Here is a 20,474-nt window from a genome sequence, read left to right on the forward strand (position 1 = left end):
AAACTAAAAGAAAGGGGAAAAGGAAGCTTCTTCACATATTAGGTATGGACTGAGCTTTAATGAGCCCAAGACTCCTTAATGAGAACAACAGTAGAACTCAGACAGCCTGGCTTTGAATCCCTGCTCTGCACTGACGAGTTCAGTATCCTTGGATGGATTACGTAACTTCCACACGTCCTGACTGCCTGTAAGATGGGGTCAAGGTATTGTTGAAATTAAAAACAAAACAAAACAAAACAAAACAAACACAGTTGTGAAGATAAATGAATTAATAATGCACATGTACCTTATGCCTGATGCTTAATAAATACTTAATAAGGACCCAGTAAACATTAGCTCTTCTTATTCGTTGCCCCTATTTGGGGTAAATATTTCATTTTTACAATGATGCATTCACAGATTTGTGTCTATTTGTTGTTTAAACTGAGACCTTTGCATAAAGACTTATTTTTATGTCATCTCTTAATAAGAAATTGAAGTGGTGAAATTGAAGTATAAATGTAATGAAAAATAAAATAAATCACATCAAATCAATGCCAGTAAATCTTGGTGGAGTGCTTCTTTAAAAAACCTGGCTTATGGCAATTGATCCTACACCTGCATTTTATGAAGCATATTTCATTTTTTAAGTATTCAATTACACGGAATAGGTGTGCTAGTATAGGCTGATAGCTGTGTCATGACTAGAGATCGCAGTAAATCTACACTTAAGAAAGCTTTCAAAGTGACTGTCGAAGCATTTCCTTCTTGACTGGGATTTTGCATCTCAGGAAGAAAGGGAATAAAAACTCTGAGGAGTATATTGGAGGGCAGCTGTATTCATTGGCATGAAATATAGGATATAAGAATGCCAAAAAGAAAAGCGGTCCAATATGCCAAGGTAATTCTAGTTGTGGTCACTATTCAAACTCAACATATATTATGGATATAAATTTGTTGAACGAGTAGCTGTCTTCTACTCAGATGAAGAAAGCATAAATGGGAGAAATAAGCTCTCAAGAAGATAATTCTTAGTCTTATTTGAATATATTAAGCCCAGACAGGTTTTACTTGTTTGTTTGTTGAGGTTTCTATTTTTTTTTTCTCCTTTATTTTCTTTCGTTGAAGGGGGGCCTTATTGCATATGATTTAGCACTTAAATGACTTAAACTGATTGATGATTGGATGAGTGGATGGCTAAATGGACGATCGGATGGGGTCTGGGTAGGTGGTGGACAGACGTATTGATAAAAGTCTGATTGCTCCAAATACTCTTAAAGGCAATCACCAGATGCCCAGCGCATAGTAGGCACTCCGTAAAATATTTTGACTGACTCAATCTTAGAGGTCCTTTTATCTTCCCAGACGCATACTCAATTCTGCACCAAATAGGCAAAGTTGGCTGCTTGTTGAGTGGGGTCTGGCATAGATCTGTCTTCTGTGAAGACAGGATGACAGGAGCCAGTGTCAGTGTGGACAGCTTCTGCTCATCAAGGTCAACTCCCAGGAAGAATTGAAAAGAAGGAGACAGAAGTACCAAAAGAAAGAGGAAGTTCTCCCTTTATGCCGAAGGCACGTTAAAGGAGTTAAGACGAGTATGGGATTTGAAATGAGAAGACATGAGCTGAGTGTCCATGTCTATCACCTGCATGTTCTGTGGTGTTAGTGACCTTAGCTGTCATGTCTGTGACCTTAGTTACCCTGCGTCTCATCTTTCTTGCTCGGAAACTGGGCAACATGCCCCCTCAGAAGGTTTTCATCAGGATTTAATAAAAAAAAAAATGCTTGTGCGTTAAACCTTAAAATCCTCCACAGATTGACTCAGCATCCATATCGGATGCAGTAGGGAAGGTCAACTTTGTAAACTGTAAAAGGATGAAAGGTGAGACCTTCCACAGATAGCCGAGGTCTAGAGACAACGGTCCTGCTGAACAAATCTTCCGATCTTTTGTTCTTGAAGCAGTTTGTATAAAGTAAAATTCAGCAGCAAAGCTTGAGAGCACAAGTCAGAACAAAGGTATATTTCAACATATCTAACATCTTGCGAAGTCATTCGTACAATCCAAAATTGTATTTTCAGGAGGTAAAGGGGGAGGTGATTTTTTTTTCCTAGAACAACAACAACAGCAACAACAACAACACTACAACCACAGTCTGGACTGTGCCTGCAATCTCAGATGCTGTGTAAGACATAAATACATTATAAAACATGAACTTGCCTCCCCTCAGTGCAGCTTTATTGCATATTTATGCCTGTGGCTTCAGTGTGCTTCTGAGACAGGAGATACGCTAGTTTGCTGTTTGGACGGGCTCCATTGCCCCTCACCTGTGCTGTGCTTAATCTGGCAGCCCCCTTCTGAGCCCAGAAAGCATCTTTTTTTTTTTTTTTTTTCTGAGCCAGGAGACTGGGGAGTCTGCATAAATCCAAAGACTCTACATCAGGCATCAGCAGGATGAACGTGCTGAGCTCTGAGGCCTTTTCAGAGCTTGCAAGATCAAACACAGGAGGACAGCATTGCAGGTGCCTAACGTCACAAAAGACAGTCGCCAAATCACACGTGCTAATCAGAATGCCTGAAGGGTGGCAGAATGCGGACAGCAATTTCTCTTCTGCCGATCTCCACTCGACTTTTCTTGGGAACCAACAGGGAGATGTTGGATCTGACTATTAATGAATCAGGACACACTTTATTGGTCTTAAAGCACATTTGTCATGGCAATTTACATGAGTTAGCACCATGTTTCCAAAGCTTGCTACAGAATCTAGCAAGTATTCATTTTAATGAGCTAACACACCCAGAACGACTTCTACTTTTTTATGGTATTTATTACATATTGTCATAAACACTATTAAATTAAATTATGGGACCATTTGCAAGCTGCAAAAAAAAATAAATTGTTCATCATTAAAGCAAGAAAGAATCTTAAGAGACACCCACTCGACCAGTTCTCATTCCATTGGATACAGAAGAAATTGTGGCAGTATTCTTTGCCTCGTCCTAGCTAAACGAAAAATCCAGAGGTTAGCACCTCGGCCATGGTACTAGAAGTCTGGGGGAAGAAGGAGGGCGGAGCCCAAAGGAAAAACCAACTTTGATAAACTTGTCACCACGTTATTAACCCTTTGGAGCTAGGAAGGAGAAGCAAGGTCATGGGCAGAATTGAGGATAATGCACCAGCACAAAAGGATTCTGCACAAAGAATGGGTGGAAGGCTTTGGATCACTTGAGCAGGTGAAACACAGCATTAGGCACAATTTATACTAGATTGAACCCTTGGATATGTGGCAGGAAGCCTCAGATGTGGACTTTAGCTTTATGTAATAATCATCAATATTACCTTGGCGTCTCAATATACGGGAGTGGTTTTATAAGCCCTTCTTTGATGTGAGGTGTTCTCTCTCTAGGACTTTTTGGAATGCTGATATTTGCCCTCCTCCAGGTTTGCCCTGATCTCCCATACTCTGAGCTCCTTCCTGAGGATGCTGCCTCTCTCAACGTTAGTATCGATGGTGCTTTAGGAACATGGACTCTTGGTTCAAATCACAGACCTACACTTACTAGTTATCTTCCTTGGGAGACTTCCTCAGCCTTTCCGAAGTGTACAATTATGATATGGGAATAACGATAATAAAAATCTTTAGAGTTAGTGTAAGGACTGAGTAAAAATATACCAGGTCCTTAAAACAGTGCTTGGTACCTAATGAATGCTCTCTACTACTGATCATTTTTCATGATGCATTTTCCCTTCCCTTCCCCTCCTCTAGTTGTCTGGGCTTAGCCTTCTGAGGCAAGGCAAGAATAACAGGCTGCGATTTTTGTTTAAGTCAATATAATTTCCAGATGAATACCGATGTTTTTTTTTTTTAATATGTGGCATTTTGAAATAAGGGATAATGAGGCACATTGGTATAAATAGGTAGAATCCTTTTTAATGCAGGCAGATACAGGTATGATAGAGACAAATCATATGAACAACACTGTCATCATTAATGTGATTTTTCAAACTGTGATCAGACTGGCTACTCAGAGCAAAGTCCAGAAAAAAAGAAAAATACAGTTACTTATGGATTTACACACTCATCGCATTCCTGGGAATCCAAAGTATACCAAAAGTGAACACAAAATCCCTTGGGATTTTATGGAAAACAAGCATATATCCTGGGTCCTCACAATGACAATACGTTTTTTTGTTTTGTTTTGTTTTGTTTTGTTTTTTACTTACATGAATGGCAGAATGGACATCCAAATCATGCAGAACTTAGAATGATTCTTTATTATGTGGGCGGAACCATCTAGTGCGTTGCAGGATGTCTAGCCTTCCTGGGTCTTGCCTTCTAAATACCAGTAGCTCTCTTCCCTCACTCATCATGAAATTCAAAAATATCCTCACACAGTTTCAAAATGCCTCACAGGGTAAACCATTGACCTGGTGAGTGACCAGACCGGGAGGCAGTTTATTGGTGGAGTGAAAGCCACAAGCATTTTTTTCCAGGGAATTCAGACCAATCATTAAGGGACCAGGGACAAAATCCAGAGCAATACAGTTAATGACAGGAAAGCATGAGAAGGAGGCCACAAGGACGGGGAATGGGCAGAAGGAGGACCATGACTATGGGCACAAGAGGAGCATGAAAGAAAAGAGAAAATACAGTTTCCTGAAGAAGAGAAGAGAACCCTCAACAGGGTTGGACGGAGTAGGCGAATTTGGCAAAATGGGGGGCTGACGTAAGTCAACTGAATTTGAAAATTAAGGGGTCATTTCTGAATTACCTCCAAAGCCATCAGGGCTGCCTTTGTGGGTAGAGACTCTACTGCAGCCAACTTAAAACTGGACACCGAGAACCGGGGTCAGTAATGTTGCCAACTCTTTCTGATAGCCTCAATGAGAGGGGAGCAAGATGGGGAATAACGACCGACATGGCCCATGGATGGAAGCACCTGGGTTTTAACTCACACCCCTCCAAATTTCCTTCCAGAATACTGTACTTTTCCATGTTTGTATAAAATGTACAGGCCAAGAAAACCCGGAGGATCCATTTGGGTTTGTTTGTTTTTAAAACTAATGGCATTTTTTATTTGTTTGTTTATTTATTTATTTTGAGAGAGAGAGAGAGAGAGAGCAGTGGAGGGTCAGAGAGAGGGAAAGAGGATCCCAAGCAGGCTCCGTGCTGCCAACACAGAGCCTGACACTGGGCTAGATCTCACGAACTGTGAGATCATGAGCTGAGCCAACCAAGAGTCAGATTCTTTTTTTTTTTTATTTTTTAATGTTTTTATTTATTTTTGAGACAGAGAGAGACAGAGCATGAGCAGAGGAGGGGCAGAGAGAGAGGGAGACACAGAATTTGAAGCGGGCTCCAGGCTCTGGGCTGTCAGCACAGAGTCTGATGTGAGGCTGGAACTCACGGACCCTGATATCATGACCTGAGCTGAAGTCGGACGCCCAACCGACTGAGCCACCCAGACGCCCCCCTAAGAGTCAGATTCTTAAGCAACTGAGCCACTCAGGCACCGACACTTCAGATTGAAACAAGGCAGACTTTTTCTTGCACAAGTTCTGAGGGAAACATCCATCGGCCTTCTCTTGAAATTCCCACCAGTACCTTTAAGCATGTTCTGTGTACAACCACAGATCACGCAAACAGTAACCCGTTCTTTTCTATTTCTCCACCATTTGCCAATCTGGCACGTTTATTCTTTCTTCCTAGGAGAAAAAAAAGGTCAATATTGCTGTATCTAAAACCAGTAGGGCTCCCCCAGATAACTGTACGTCCCTTCAAAAATGTCAACAATTTCTGGGCTGTGGATTACCCAGTTACCAAAATTTGTCTTCAGTCTTGCAGCTGAAGCAGTGGAGAGAGCGTCTTTAGGATTTCGTTTCTAGCGTGGGAAAGGCTTGAGCACGTTTATATCCTGATGAGGGCAAGGTAAGGAAGGAGCGGCTCATAGAAAGAGACAGAAAGTGCTAATTGAGGGAATAAGAACCTTAGCAAGGTTCTAGAGGGAAGGTATGCAAAATACTCATCTTAGACAGATGGAGGGACTCTCTCACAGTTAATAAGAGGACAGAAAAAAGTGTAGTTGTGCCTATGTTAAGTGTGGAATGGAGGGCGAAATGAGACTTTCTAGAAGCTCATAGACAGGCCTGTGTTACTTCAGATACTTCTAACAGATGTCCCAGGTAAATCCGAGTTACACAATGAAGATATATATAATCTGATTTAAGAAAAAAAAATTCAGATTTGGCGGGGGGCGGGGGGAGGGGGCAGGGCACCTAGGTGGCTCAGTCTATTAAGCGTCTGACTCTTGATCTCAGCTCAGGTCATGACCTCCCAGTTCATGAGTTCAAGTCCCTGGGCCGGGCTCTGCACTGACAGTATGGAGCCTGCTTGGGATTCTGTCTCTCCCTCTCTCCGCCCCTTCCCCTCTCTCTCTCTCTCAAAATAAATAAGTAAGCTTAAAAATATATCCAGATTTGGATAATAATAATAATAATGTGAGGCAGTGAATAGAATTGTGTGGAGACAACCCTAAACCCTCACTCTGAACTGCTAGGTACACAGGCTGGCTGGGATGAGCAAATGAAGAGCGGTGGCTAGCTTCTCGAAGTGGGAGAAGCATTATCTAAGCTAAGCACCCTGTAGGGATGCTGACGTACTGGTCCACGGGCCATGGATCATCTATTGAAAGCCACTGGTATGTAGCAATTGGCCCCCTTCCCCTAGCATTCCCAGCCAATTTCTGCAAACCAGTGGTTTTCAATAGATGATCCATGGCCCGTGGACCAGTAGCATCGGCATCACCTGGGAACACGTTAGACAAGCCAAGTCTCGCACCCCCATCTCAGACTCCTGAATTAGACACCCTGGGAGTCGGGCAATTTGTATTCTAAGAAACACCACGGGTCCCCACTAATGTCTGAGAACCACCGTTGTAAACAGCTGACAGCCCAAGTCTAGATGAAGGGACCAAACCATTGAACATTTCAAAGGCAATTATAAAGATTTTATAGAGATAAGCAGGAGGAGAGCTCTGTGTGATGCCCACACCATGTTTCTAGTAGCCACTCTCTTGGATCCATTTCAAATGAATCCTCATATTGAATTAAGAGAGTGGAAGTTTCTGGTTTTCAGCAAATGTAGCACACATTTGATCAACCACAAGGGCATTCACGAGAGTATTGCAGAGACAATGTTCCAAAGTTCATGCTGATTCAGGCTAACCTGATTATTTACTCCAACATTCAAAGCTCAGACATTTACTACAGTAGGAGAATATGAGATGGACTGAGGCTGGCATCCCAGCTCTGCCCTTGGCAAGCTGTGGGGCCTGGTGTATCTCAACCACTATGAATGGCATTCTCCTCGTAAAGCTCTTACAGTTACTGTGAGAAAAACAGGATAAATATACTACACTTAGCACGTGTTTGAGGTCTCCTAACAACTCAGATAGCGATACCCTAATAACTCATTGCCGTGTGGTTTTTGTTGAGCATCTTGTGGTGGTTCGTTCCTACTCTGGGTGTTGATGGCAATGGGTGAAGGGGAGCACAGAGAATGGGTAAGAGAGATAGCATGGGAAAGAAGGACCACAAAAAGGCTTCCAAGAACATGATGTTTGAGGTCAATCTCGACACATGAGTGAGAGAGAGAAGAAGGATGAGGAAAGGGGCCTCAGAGCTGAGAGCACACGTGGATGAAGGCTGAAGACAGCTCTGCCTTTTCAGGAATGTTCAAGAATTGCAGCTCGGCTGAGGAGTAGGATTCATGCCCAAATGAGGGATGAGATAAAGCTGCAAAAAAGACAGAGACCCTACCATGGAGACCCTATTTGGCCTACCTGAGAAATGGGCATCTTTGGAGACAATGGGAAGAGACTGATGGGCTTTCAGAGGGGAGTGAGACCTACTGGAAAAACACAACCCCGTGATACCTGGGTGGCTCGGTTGGCTCAGGTCATGATCTCACAGTTCATGGAATTGAGCCCTGCGTCGAGCTCCATGCTGCCAGCACTGAGCCTGCTTGGGGTTCTCTCTCTCTACCTTTCTCTCTTCCCCACCCCCCAGTTGCAACTCTGTCTCTCTCTCCTTCAAAATAAATAAAGACATTAAAAAAAACAAAACCTACCCAGTGATGGGCATTAAGGAGGGCACTTGTTGTGATGAGCACTGGGTGTTGTATGTAAGTGATACTTGGCAATCAAAAAGAATGAAATCTTGCCATTTGCAACGACATGGATGGAACTGGAGGGTATTATGCTAAGTGAAATTAGTCAGTCAGAGAAAGACAAAAATCATATGACTTCACTCATATGAGGACTGTAAGAGACAAAACAGATGAACATAAGGGAAGGGAAACAAAAATAATATAAAAACAGGGAGGGGGACAAAACAGAAGAGATTCATAAATGTGGAGAACAAACTGAGGGTTACTGGAGGGGTTGTGGGACGAGGGATGGGCTAAATGGGTCAGGGGCATTAAGGAATCTATTCCTAAAATCATTGTTTCACTATATGCTACCTAATTTGGATGTAAATTTTAAAAAATAAAATTTAAATAAATAAATAAATAAATTCGTCTCCTGAAATCAATGTTACATCATATGTTAACACACTTGAATCAAAATTTTGAAAAATAGTAGAGCAAAGAGGGGCACCTGGCTGGCTTTGTTGGTGGAGCATGCAACTCTTCATTTCAGGGTCATGAGTTCGAGTCCTATGCCGGGTAGAGATGACTTCAAAAAAAAAAAAAAAACTTAAAAAAGTAGAGCAACGAGTCTCAATTTCACTAGGAAATAAAAAAAAAAAAGGAAAATGAATCAAATATCAAGTACTATTCTATACCCACTTTTAAAAACAAGACAGCAAACCCAAAATGGAGTGGCTTATGCTTATCCTCGCATCACCAAACTTAATTAGTTTCAGCTCTCCCAAGAATGGAATCTTAAACCAGTCAGGAATTGCTTGATCACCACTAGTTAGCTAACTGCCTCGTAGACCACTGCCATCCTCCACAGGAAAGTAACCTTGCAATAACCAATCCGCTTTTTTGTCTAGTATAACTTCCTTGTTCCCACTCCCTTCTACCCAGGCAAGTATTTCGTTTTGTACAGTTTCCTGGAGCTCCTTTCTATCTGCTAGACTGGATGCTGCCTGATGCATGAATTGTTGTACAAAGTCAGTAGATCTTTAAAATTTAATAATAATAATAATAATAATAATAATAAACCTACCCAAACTACAGGGAGGAGAATGTATTGAATTGGAAAATAATTTGGAGTCAAGGGATTTGTTCGGAGCTTATGACCATAAATCAGAACACAGATGAGGGCTTGGATGAGGCCATTCAAGGAGAGAGAGAGCTCACTCTATGAGATTGCAGTAGAAAAAAAAAAAATGTGTTCATGGTGATAATGGGATCCTCGTGGCCAATACTTTCCATGTTAAGAAAAAAGGATACATGGAGCGGACCCTTTGAGCACATCTTAATGTGACCAGGGGTGTGCCAGGAGTCTGAGACCTCATAGCATCACAGGGAGAATGTCACGATGTGTGGGACCCTGCTGGAGGGCGTTGAGGAACACAGTATAAATGCTGGAGGGTGTGGGTGCTTTACCCAAGTAAAGCAAGGTCTTGAGGAAACCTCTCCTGACTCCAAACCCAAAACCCCCAAAACACTCTATGAGGAAAGTGATATTCAGAAGAGTTAAGATACATTACCTTCACAGGTGGTGATCATGAGAAAATCACTCCCTCTTTCTGGCCTTAGTTTTCTTCTCTATATAAATGATGAGATTGGAATTGACGATATCAGGAAATGACCCAAGGCCATGATCCTCCAATGGAAGCTTATGCCTGCAACCTGGCATACTGAAAGTTGTTGGATAAACAAGGTGCCTCTTCCCAGAAAAGCCTTTTTTCCTGATCATAAATAATTCAAAAACATTACCCTTCTGTTAAAATAAACAAAGACATGATTTACCATAAACTGCACATAGGCATAGATTTTAAAGATAAAACACAAAGCTTCCAAAGCACATCTGGCTTGCAGTGCATGATTGGTAGACTTCTGAGATGGTTCTCGATGATCCCACCTCCTGGTGTTTACATCTTGTATAATCCCCTCCTCGACTTCGTGACTTTCCTTTAAAGAACAGAATGCAGCAGAGGCAATGGGATAAAAATTTCTGAGGTTAGAGGATAAGACACTGTGACTTTCCTTCTCTCTCTCCTCACGTAATCACTCCGGTGAAGCCTGTTGCCATGGTCAGCTGCCGTCCAGAGATGTGCACTTGGCAAGCAGTAGCCAGCAGGGAGCTGAAGCGCTCAGTCATACCAGCCACAAGGGATGGAGGAATGAGGGGCAGAGGGAAAGGCGAATGAGTCTGGAAGCACAGTGGAATCTGGACGTGTTTGAAACCCTAACTGACCCCTTAATTACGAGAGATCGGATGACCCCAGCTGAGACGAACCTAGATTTCAGGCCCACAGAAACGATGACATAATAAAAGTTTGTTGTTGACATAATTTGTAATGCAGCAAAGAGTAACTAATACACAAAATACGGCTTTGGGCTGTAACCGGAAATACCTGCCAAAGGAGTCTCTCTCTTACCTCTCGGCCTTTAGCAGTGCTTGGTGGAAATATCTCTGAAACATCCTCAGAAATAACAACCTTTAATGAGGTGAAAGCCCGTGGAAGGCTCTTCCACTATAAGAGTAAACCTTCACGGAAACCAATTTGACAATAAATTTCATATATTGAAAAAAAAAAAAAAAAGAGTAAACCTTCAGACTTCAGCTCTCTAGAACGTAAAGTTCTCCGGGTCAGAGGAATGGAAAGAAAGCTCAACTATTTGCCCAAGTCTTCCTGGCTGGTTAATGCTGAGCTGGAATGAACTCCAGATCTTTCAATACCCAGGTAGTGTTCTACTAAATGACTCTGAGCTCCAAAATTGTAAATCTATTTGCATATGCATTATTACAAGAAGTATTAATATTTTATATGGTATATACATATAATCATAGTCATTATCCTTACCGGGTCCACAAAATTGTTTTCTAAACCTTTGCTGGCTTACTTGTTAGTTCAAGGCATCTGCATGCAAGGTTTTTTCATTTTCTGTTTTTTTCTTTTTTTTTCCTGTTTGTATTCAGTGACTCCTAAAGGACACTATCAAGAATCTTTGGACAATGATCCCAGAATGTCGAATTGAAAACATTTCCCAAAGCCCCAAGACATATTTCAACACTCACCTCCAGATACCATTGTTGCATGGCTGCCCAAGATAAGGCTGGCCCTATTTTATAATTCAACTTCACTCCAGGGCAGAGGGAGTGAGGCAGAGCATCATAAACCCAGCCAATGGAATGTGTTAATAAAAGCCCTTGTTCTTCTTCCACCCTAAGGACAAGCTGCAGAGAAATGATACAGTAAATGTGGATAGACAGTCCCGGCTTTTAGAGAACAGTGAGTTGGAAAAGCTCATGCGTCCCTCGCCGTGGCTATACTTGCCATGGATGCCCAGAGAGCAGGGGGGTAGAGCTTCCACTGTTTTTGTTGCTCCCACGCTTCTTGCTGCGTTGCTGTTTTTGTTGTTGTTCCTTTAGTGTCCCTGTGCCCTTGGCATGGTGTCCTTCAAGCAGGTTGGAAGTCTCTCAATAATGGGGAGCCCAGTGCTCTCTACTCGCGGGTTGCATGTGTCAGGATGATCCAGATTATGCGGCAGTAACAAACACCCCCAGATCCCAACAGGTGAAAACAACGAAAATATATTTCTTGCTCACATTAAATTCCCACCACGGATTAGCTGGAGATGTCTCTGGCTTGTTCTCCCTCCAGAGCCCAGGCTGTCAAAGGAGCCTTTTCTAAACCGTTGAGGATTACCGGTGGCAGAGGGAAAGGCGACGTGGCAATTTTGAACTGCTTCTAAAGTGTTTTCCCAGAAGTGATACACTAACATTTCATTGGCCAGAGCAAGCCACACAGCCATTCCTGACTGCCAGGGGAGACAGAAGTGCAATCGTAGCTCATGCTCAGCAGGAAGAGAGCTATGACGCTTACAGCAGTCTGAGTGAACATCAGGCACATACTCTCAAGGTACGATTATATTAGAGGCTAATGAGTGGGAAAGTATATGACATGACACGTCAACACAAAAACTGCAGATTTTATACCAAGGCTTGGTAGCTTGCACATTCCCATTCTTTTTGATCGAGTGAGATTCTCTCCAGTCTCAACCACACTTAGCGGCGAGAATGCAAGCAAAGCAGTGAGGTTTCAGTTCATGGGTGATGTCTTCTGTCTTCTCAGCCCAGCCTCTTATCCCACCTCCATCAGGACCTAGGTTTCATCAAGTGTCCTCTGCCTTCTGTGTCTCTAGATACATCCCATATGCGGGTTCACTCCTTCTCTCCATGTTTTTTTATGTGTGTGTGTGTGTGTGTGTGTGTGTGTGTGTGAGAGAGAGAGAGAGAGAGAGAGAGAGAGAATGCACATAAGCAGGGGAGGGACAGAGGAGAGAAAGAATCCCAAGTAGGCTGTGTGCTATCAACACAAAGCCCGACATTGGGCTTGATCTCATGAACCATGAGGTCATAACCTGAGCTAAAATCAAGAGTTGGACACTTAACTGACTGAGTCACCTAGGCACCCCTCTTCTCTCCATCTTTTCACAACCAAGAATCTCAAGAGTGGTCAGTGTCCGCTCCCCCGCCCCCAACCTCACCTTCATCAGATGTATAGGTTCTGCCCACACTCAAAGAGAAGGAGGCTCACAAGGGCAAGGGTCACTGGGATCATCTTACAATCCTGTCCGCCCCTGCTAACAAAGAGCCAAAGATCAAGGAAGGCCAACTACAGGTGGGAACCATTTCTTACTTGCTTAACACTTCCAATCCTGTAGGCTAATGTCTGTCAAATGAAAAAATGGGTGAATCACAGAGGCCACTGGATCATCTTCTACACACCTGTCACTATGGTTAACTGGTACTACCATCATGGATGAATTGATTATCTGAAGCAGCCCCAAAGCCGAAGAGTGTCCTCAGAATAGCGTCATGCATGGCCAACAAAAGCCGCCCCAGGTAAACCAGATGGCCCAGGTTCAAGTCTCCCCTTCTCCTTTTACTGTGTTGCCATTTTACTCATGCCTCAGCCAAGCTAAGCCTCCTTCTGTAAAGAGAACAATAATAGTGCCTCACAAGGTTTTCACAAGGATTAACCAACATATGTAAAGCACACACCTAGGCACACACCAAGTCCTCAGCCAGTGTCGATTACTGTTGTTGTCATTGCCTTCACCTGATCCTTTATGCCATGGACATCTTTCTCTCTACTTTCCCATTTCCCTCTCTCTAGTGCTCTCCTTTCAGAGAAGCAACCAGAAGGCTGTTTCCTTTGCCAAAGTACTGACAACAGCAACACAGAAAACACCCTTAACTGATAATACCCTCCTCCCAAGAGGTGATAGGATTATCGTTCCCTCCCTGCCACCTCTCGCCTGGGCCTGGACAATGGCTAGAGGGCAGGAAGTTGAGAGTTTAAAACAAGGGGTCTGAGTATCCTTTTTTTTTTTTTCTCCCTCTGTTTGAATACAGTGATGTGGATGGAAGAGTCCTAAAGACAGGCTAAAGGTCTAGCAAAGCAAAACACAGATGGCTGATTAGAAATGGCTTTTCCATTAGCCATCTGTGTGACCTTGGGCACGTTGCATTTCACCACCGCAAACCTGTGTGCCCTCCTTGCAAAAAGAGTAGCTTGGCCCGGGAGATCTGATTTCCCTCGCTGACATTCTGACATTTCTGATCCGAGTACAGCACTGCAATCAGCCAGAGCCTCCTGTGCAGGAACCAAGGACACACAGTGCTGACGGCTGAAGCAGACTCCGCTCGTTCACTTGACCGGCCTGGGGCTGCAAGCAGAGGAATATGGAGCCTCCGGGAGATAAGGCTGAACATCAAGGGGCAGAAAGGCTGCAGAAATGGAAACTCACATCAATACTCTGTAGGTCTGTATATTACATTGAATTTTATAAAGTGTTTCCAGGTTCGTTGTCAATGTGGATTTCAGAAACAATATCATGGGTAGGCAGGGCGGTTATTTTTATCTACGTTTGTGAAAGGGCTGTTAGGTTCAGGCTCTGCCCCAAATGAGAAAGCAAGGTCTACAACCAGATATGGCATGGTAAACGAATTAAAACGATTTCAGGTCTACAGATTTATGTCTGTTGTCCTTCTGACCTTGGAACACGGTCATTAACAGATTCTCCGCTCTGAACTTTACACTCTCTTGACACATAAAAAAGGAGTAACAATGATAACGATGATTCAAATGTCAGAGAATGGTTTGCGGGGCCCACGGTGGATCACGTATATGACTTCACTTAATAAACCACGAAAGGTGTTTTTGGCTGGTTGTGTTGAGTTGTTCTGGCACCTGAGCTGAGGTACTACTCACTCACCCACGCATGATCACTGAGCAACAGGCAACATATTCTCCATAGCCCTTGGGGCAGCTGCACGTTCCTGAGACTGTCTCTCCATCTAGGACTTTCTGGGTGTCACAGCACCTGCTTTGCACGCCTGTGTCACTCTTCGTCCCAAACCTGTGTCCATTTCTTAAAAGCTGTCACAACCTTCTACCTCACCAAGGACCCTTCTGGGATTACACTCTCCTAACTCAGCCACTGACCCCTGCTCTGAGCTCAGAAATGGCTGGCTCTTCCTCAGTCTGGCCAGTTGGGCACTACTTGTCCTTGGCGGGACATAGAGGCAGAAAGAACACAGAACTGGTGCAGCTAACTTGACATCCCAGCTCAGCTGGATGACTCTGAAGAACTCCCAGAATCCACAGTTTGCTCATCTGCAAAGTTGAGAAAACAATCCCTGCCCTTCAACCCCACAGATTTCCCAACATCAAGACAGGAGAGGTTGTAAAGTGATTGATTACCTCTGCAGAGCTGGAGAGATAGTTCTCACTCTCATTATTTCAAAATCATCATTTTAATTCACTTGTTATTAAAATCCTACCTAAAAATTCCCATGTGCAAATGATCTCTGACTCAGTGAACCTTCACGCTGCTTTTTAAAGACAAAGACAACGATTTTCTCAGGGCCTAGTGAAAGCCAGGCGATGCATTGGGTGAATCTGTGCGCGCTTACCCCATTTTATTCCCACCACAGCCCCCTGGGGAGCATGTCCCCGTCCCCTCACAGATGACAAGCTGCTCTCCTGGGTTTCTGCCGGTGTGGCAGTATGTATAGTCATGCCTGTGACAGACGTAGAGCTTCAGGTCTTGGCTCATCTGCAAGGAGGGAAGGGAGGTCGGACGTATGAACTGTGATCGGCCAGGAGAAATGAATAGGCTGAAATGTGGGAACCGTGATGGAAAGCTGGGAGCTCACGTTTCAAACACGGGCTGAAAAAGAAGGCAGGGTGGGGGCGACCCCGGAGGGGCCAGGAGGCACGGCACACTGCTGCAGGATTCAGAGGAGAGGGTTGCCATTGGGAGCAAACGCTCAGCAATGCTTACGGTTGTTTAATGCCTGTAACCCAAGGACGGGAAAGGGCCCGGTGAACTTGGCCAAACAGTTCTTTGTAAGTCACAGGGAGGCCATTTTCGGTGGTGTCCGGAGGGAAGGGGTGGGGACGCCTCCCTCTCTTGTGGCAGGGTGACAGGGCAGCGAGGAGAGTGCAGACAGCGAGCGCTGACAGCTCGGGGGGGGGGGGGGGGGGGGGGGCAAAGGCAGAGGAGTGACGACGGGGGAGGGCGGACCGCAGCTCCAGGGAGGGGATTCGGGCCACGAAGGGGCCCATAAACTGGCCGAAACCAGAAGGATCAGCGATTCCCTCATTCAGCCAGGGCTCCTGCCATGCCATCCTCTGCGCTGCTCAGAGATCTCTGCAGGAATGTCGTCCCACCAGGCCCCGAGGCTGAAGAGATACACAGAGAAGCTCGAGCTCACTCACCCCTGGTGAGCAGCGGAAGAAAGCGCAGATGCCACATTCCCCATGACATGCGCACACAGCACGCGGGGCCACTCACGTAGCCCACGTGCCCGGCACATCACACGCACAAAACGTACAACACGGGTACTGCGCCTAACACCCCCCCACACTTGGCAGACAATACACGCGTGGCACACGCGCGTGCTAGCACAGCCTCCACACGGGCACACACACCACGCTTAGAACACAATAAGCACGTAGATGACACGCATCAAACGCACATCACACGCGCCACGCAAAGAACAGCGCACACGTCGCTTGCACAGCACGCAACGCGTACAAATGCTCGTCGCACCTACAAACGTGCGATACACATGCACAGGCACACAGCACGTGCTTTAGGCGCCCAGCACGGTCTATAGTCACACCTGCCACACGGACAGCGCACGCCTGTGAACGCACACACGCGCACCGTGGTCAAGTCGCCTAGCAACCCAAGGCTGTATACGCCACAGGCCTGTGAATGGCATTGGGATGGGGGAAGGGAAGCAGGTGTGCCAGTCCTCAAAGGGCCACAAGATCAAATATTTAACCAAGTGGAGAGGAGAAGAAAAGGAAACCAAGGGAAAAGGGCAGGGGCGCAAGGATGTGCCCTCCTCCACTCCGCGGATGCAAACCCCACGGCTCCTTTGCAAGCAGAAACTGTGATCCACTGACCGCGGCTGCGGACGTCCAGCCCCTGAGTCTGAGCAGGTGCCTCCGGGGAGGCTTTGAAGGACAGAACCTCCACCGCCACCCCTTTTTTCCTCCCTGCCTGGCGATGAATGAGTGGCCTCTTTCTTTGAAACTCACACACTTTGGGCCTCAGAGCGGCTCTTTGAAATGCTGATGGCAGAGAAAAGGCAGGGGAGACTGAGGGAGCTTAGTTTTGCTGGTGGGAAAGAGGAGCTCAGAGAATGGGCCGACCTGAGCTAGAAAGAGCAAGGTTTTCTCTCTCAACAGGCACCTTCATTTTGCGCCATGAGCAGACTGAAAAAGTGTTTTTGTTTTTTCTGATTCTTTTATGTAGGAAGAATCCCAGCCAAATGGGACTGTCTACTGTCTTTTCTGCCTCCGGTAAAAGTGAATGGGAGTAGGGAAGAAAGTTACCTTCCCTGGAAGGTTTTTCTTCTCTCCTATTTATCTCTAGGGTAGAAAATTCCAGAAAGCATCTCCAGGCTCTCAGCAGTGATATTCTGGTTCCACTTCTTCACTGCTCCCCAGGTCTCTTCTGACATTGCCAAGCTGCCTGCTGAGCTGTCATAAAATGTTCTGAAGCCTTGCAAAAGGAACAGGCAAAAAAAAAAAAAAAAATCTCTTAGCCTGCTTAAATTAGTCATTGTCTCTAGCAGGGGTATTCATTCCCTCTCACTTTTCTTGTCTGGCTTCTTTTTCTTCTTCTCCTTCTTTTATTTTTCCTCTCTGCAGTTATTCTGATGTGAGTTCAGTATATACATCCACCCCAGAAAGGCCCCAGATGCCAAGAAAGATCCCACCAACTCACCCTCTTATCACGCTCCTCCTGAGGTGGAGGCTTGCTGTTCTCTGGCAGGCTGCAGAACGCCTAGTCTCACACCCGTCTGTCTCCTGCTGGGTTTCTGCACAGCACAATAATAAGGTGTTCCAACTGACACAGAATAGAGTCACAATGCCCTCAGCCATCAACACCGGTGGGCGGACTCAGTGACCGTCTCAGGGTCTGCCCTGAGCTCAAAGAATGGGCCTAAAGTCCATTCATTTTGTGAACACTCATTTATTGAGCAAGGCTTCCTCGAATTGCGGGCCCGGATGAGGCATACGGTCCAGGGGCAAATGGTGACAACACCTGTTTCACTCTCAAGGTCGTTTCTGCTTGCAGGTTCGTGTCCCAGCCATTCCACTGCAACGAGACTAAACCAGGCAGACGCCACGATGCAAAGAGCAGGGTCCTCGCCTTGGAGGAACTCAGCCTCCTGAAAGGCAGGCAAACAGACAGTTAAAATAAGACACGAGAGCTAGGACAAAGGAATGCACAGAGCCATGTGCCTGCGTCCCTGTGTCCAACACGGTATCTAGAACAGTGAGCTCTGAGACACCTCTTGTTGTTGCTGTTTTGTTTCAAGCAGTGACAGCGTTCTGTAGATAGCACGTTCCCCACAGTGATCTACTCTTTCTTCCTCTTCTCATCTTCTTTCCTTGCTGCCTCCCCCTCTTCCAAGAGTCCGGAATCTCCTGGACACATATACTCAGGGAGATGGTCAAGGGAGTGGGTGATGATCAAAGGTAATGAACATACGTTCCCCTGTGTCCCTCCTCAACCCCTGAGGCAAAATCACAGAGACCGATGTTGCCCCCCGTCCCCCACACATTTTCTTTTTCTACTAGATACTGGATGTTTACGGGAAAGCTCTTTTGGCTGGGTCTAATCGGTTTCCTTCTGCGTCCCTGTGTGCCAAGGTCCAGCCCCTCCTGATGGCGCCAATTCAGAGCCCTTTCCCCACCATTTCTGCTCCTGTGGGTCTGGCTGGGCTAACATAAGCAGATCTTGCTACCAAGTGCTCAGGACCAATCCTGCTGGTTTATCCCAACAAGGTCAACCTGGTGACCTAATGGTCCCTGTTACCCCCAGGGAAGGTTGATTGCTGCAGATATCACTGAGTATGGCCTCGCCCTTCGGTGGTCACTCTTGGGGCCCTTGCTGAGGTGAAGCGGCAGGTTCTCCCCCACCTCATCTTCTGCTCTTATTCTCTGAAGATCGTGATTTCACCCACCGTTTTCTTCTAAGAGTCTTTTTTTCCAGACTTCTCACATATGACTCCCACAAATGAATCACACAAGCTGGGAGTTTCCATGTGAGTAAAAATGCAGCTTCCATCCACAAATGTTCAGTGTTCCTGGGCTTATTGTGTATGTTTGATTTCTGTCAACATTTTAATTAAAATGTCACCACAAATTTAAGAGAGAAAGAAAGGGCAAGGGAGAGGCCAGGATGACAGAGGTGTGCTAGGACGAATCAAGCTCCATAAGCAGTTTCTCCATTTCCTTGTCCTCCAAGTGCTCTGAATTTCTGACATTTCTGTATTTTTAGTAGCTTCCAGTCCTGAAGTTTATGGGTTGAAAAGCGTGAGGCATTGCCTTGCCAAGTGGCAAGGATATAAAAACAAGCGATAAACGGAAAAGTTAACTGAACAAGCGCATTGCGTTGAGATGAAAGCTGAGATGACAGGAGGGTCTCTGAGAACCCGGGATACAGGGCCACGCCGAATGGGGATGGAAGCAGGAAAGAACGCAGAACATAATCATCGCTCTTAGTTCTTCCGTGCTGGTCCCCTGAGACATCTTGTCTCCTGAGATTGTGACTTCTTCTGGGCGAAGGCCAATGTTTGATTTTTCTGCTGCATTTGCCCACGTTTCATAGCAAGGTACTTAGCACTCTGTGAGAGGAAATGGGATCATCTAGAAAGGTCCAAAACCAGCAGACTCCTGTCCCCAAATCTGTAGGTAAATCTCCATGTGACCTTGAAGAATCACTTACCTCCCATTTTCTTCAGCTGTAAAATAAGTATGGCCGGATAATCACCAAGCTGCAGACTGGCTTTAAAACTTTGTGAGTCCATAATTGTGACTGTTGGATCAAGTTAGGGGAGAAACTCTGGGGCTCGATGATGTGTATGTAGAAGTTGTTTCAAAGCGTGGACTTGGATCTAAGTTTCTCTCGTGCAAATCAAGGACATTCGAATAGATGATAGCCTTCATTCTATTTCTCTCTAAAATGCAAGAAGTATCTGAATCAAATGCTGAGCCTTCATCCTCAAAGATCAAGCCCCAAATGGCTCTTCATCGGGGCTCAGTAGAAAGAGGAGGAATAGACCTTATCCACATATAATTCACTGGCCCGTTGATAAGAACCTGTATTTTCCATGGGTTCATTTTTATCTCAGCCATAAAATCTCAATCCTGTTTCAAACATGATATTTTCCCTTTCAATATAAGAAGCAATTTATTTTATTGTTACTTGAAACTAAAGAATCCAATAAACTGGTTTGGAGCCAAAGAAGGCCATAATGACAAAATGATTGATCTTTTTATAACACATTGCACTGCTATCCTCAAATTGGAGAAACGCAATATAGAAGATACTCATTTATACCACCGGCTGGTATTTATTTCTGTAATAGAATGCAACACTCCTTTGTATTTATTAAGGATCTGTCACCACTAGAAATACAAAGTAAAAGGGCTTCACTGTGAATTCTCAGGCACGGTCAACTACCGGTTGTTATGCCTCACTGACGTCAAAGATCCATATGGGAGCTTAAGGCAGAAATATCAGAAGTATTGCATAGTGTGAAAAATATAAGTGCTGCATCCAGGATCCATTGGTAGCAGTGGAAGGTAAGTAAACAGATGCTATTCAACAGGACAAAGAAAAACATGTTTTCAACCACTGGAGCTGTTCAACAATGGAGCTGACAAAAGGGTATTAACACAAGAAGTCCTGCTCTGGGCTGGATGCATTGCCTACCACC

The 20,474-nt window shown here is 45.0% G+C and overlaps 1 pseudogene; it reads left to right on the forward strand.

Moving 5' to 3' along the window:
* Positions 1–11,710, forward strand: part of LOC113599424 (40S ribosomal protein S5-like) — a 54,896-nt pseudogene extending 43,186 nt beyond the window's left edge.
* Positions 11,711–20,474: the final 8,764 nt, after the last annotated feature.

The sequence above is a fragment of the Acinonyx jubatus genome, chromosome B1 (assembly GCF_027475565.1).
Source record: "Acinonyx jubatus isolate Ajub_Pintada_27869175 chromosome B1, VMU_Ajub_asm_v1.0, whole genome shotgun sequence".
Classification (NCBI taxonomy): Eukaryota; Metazoa; Chordata; class Mammalia; order Carnivora; family Felidae; genus Acinonyx; species Acinonyx jubatus.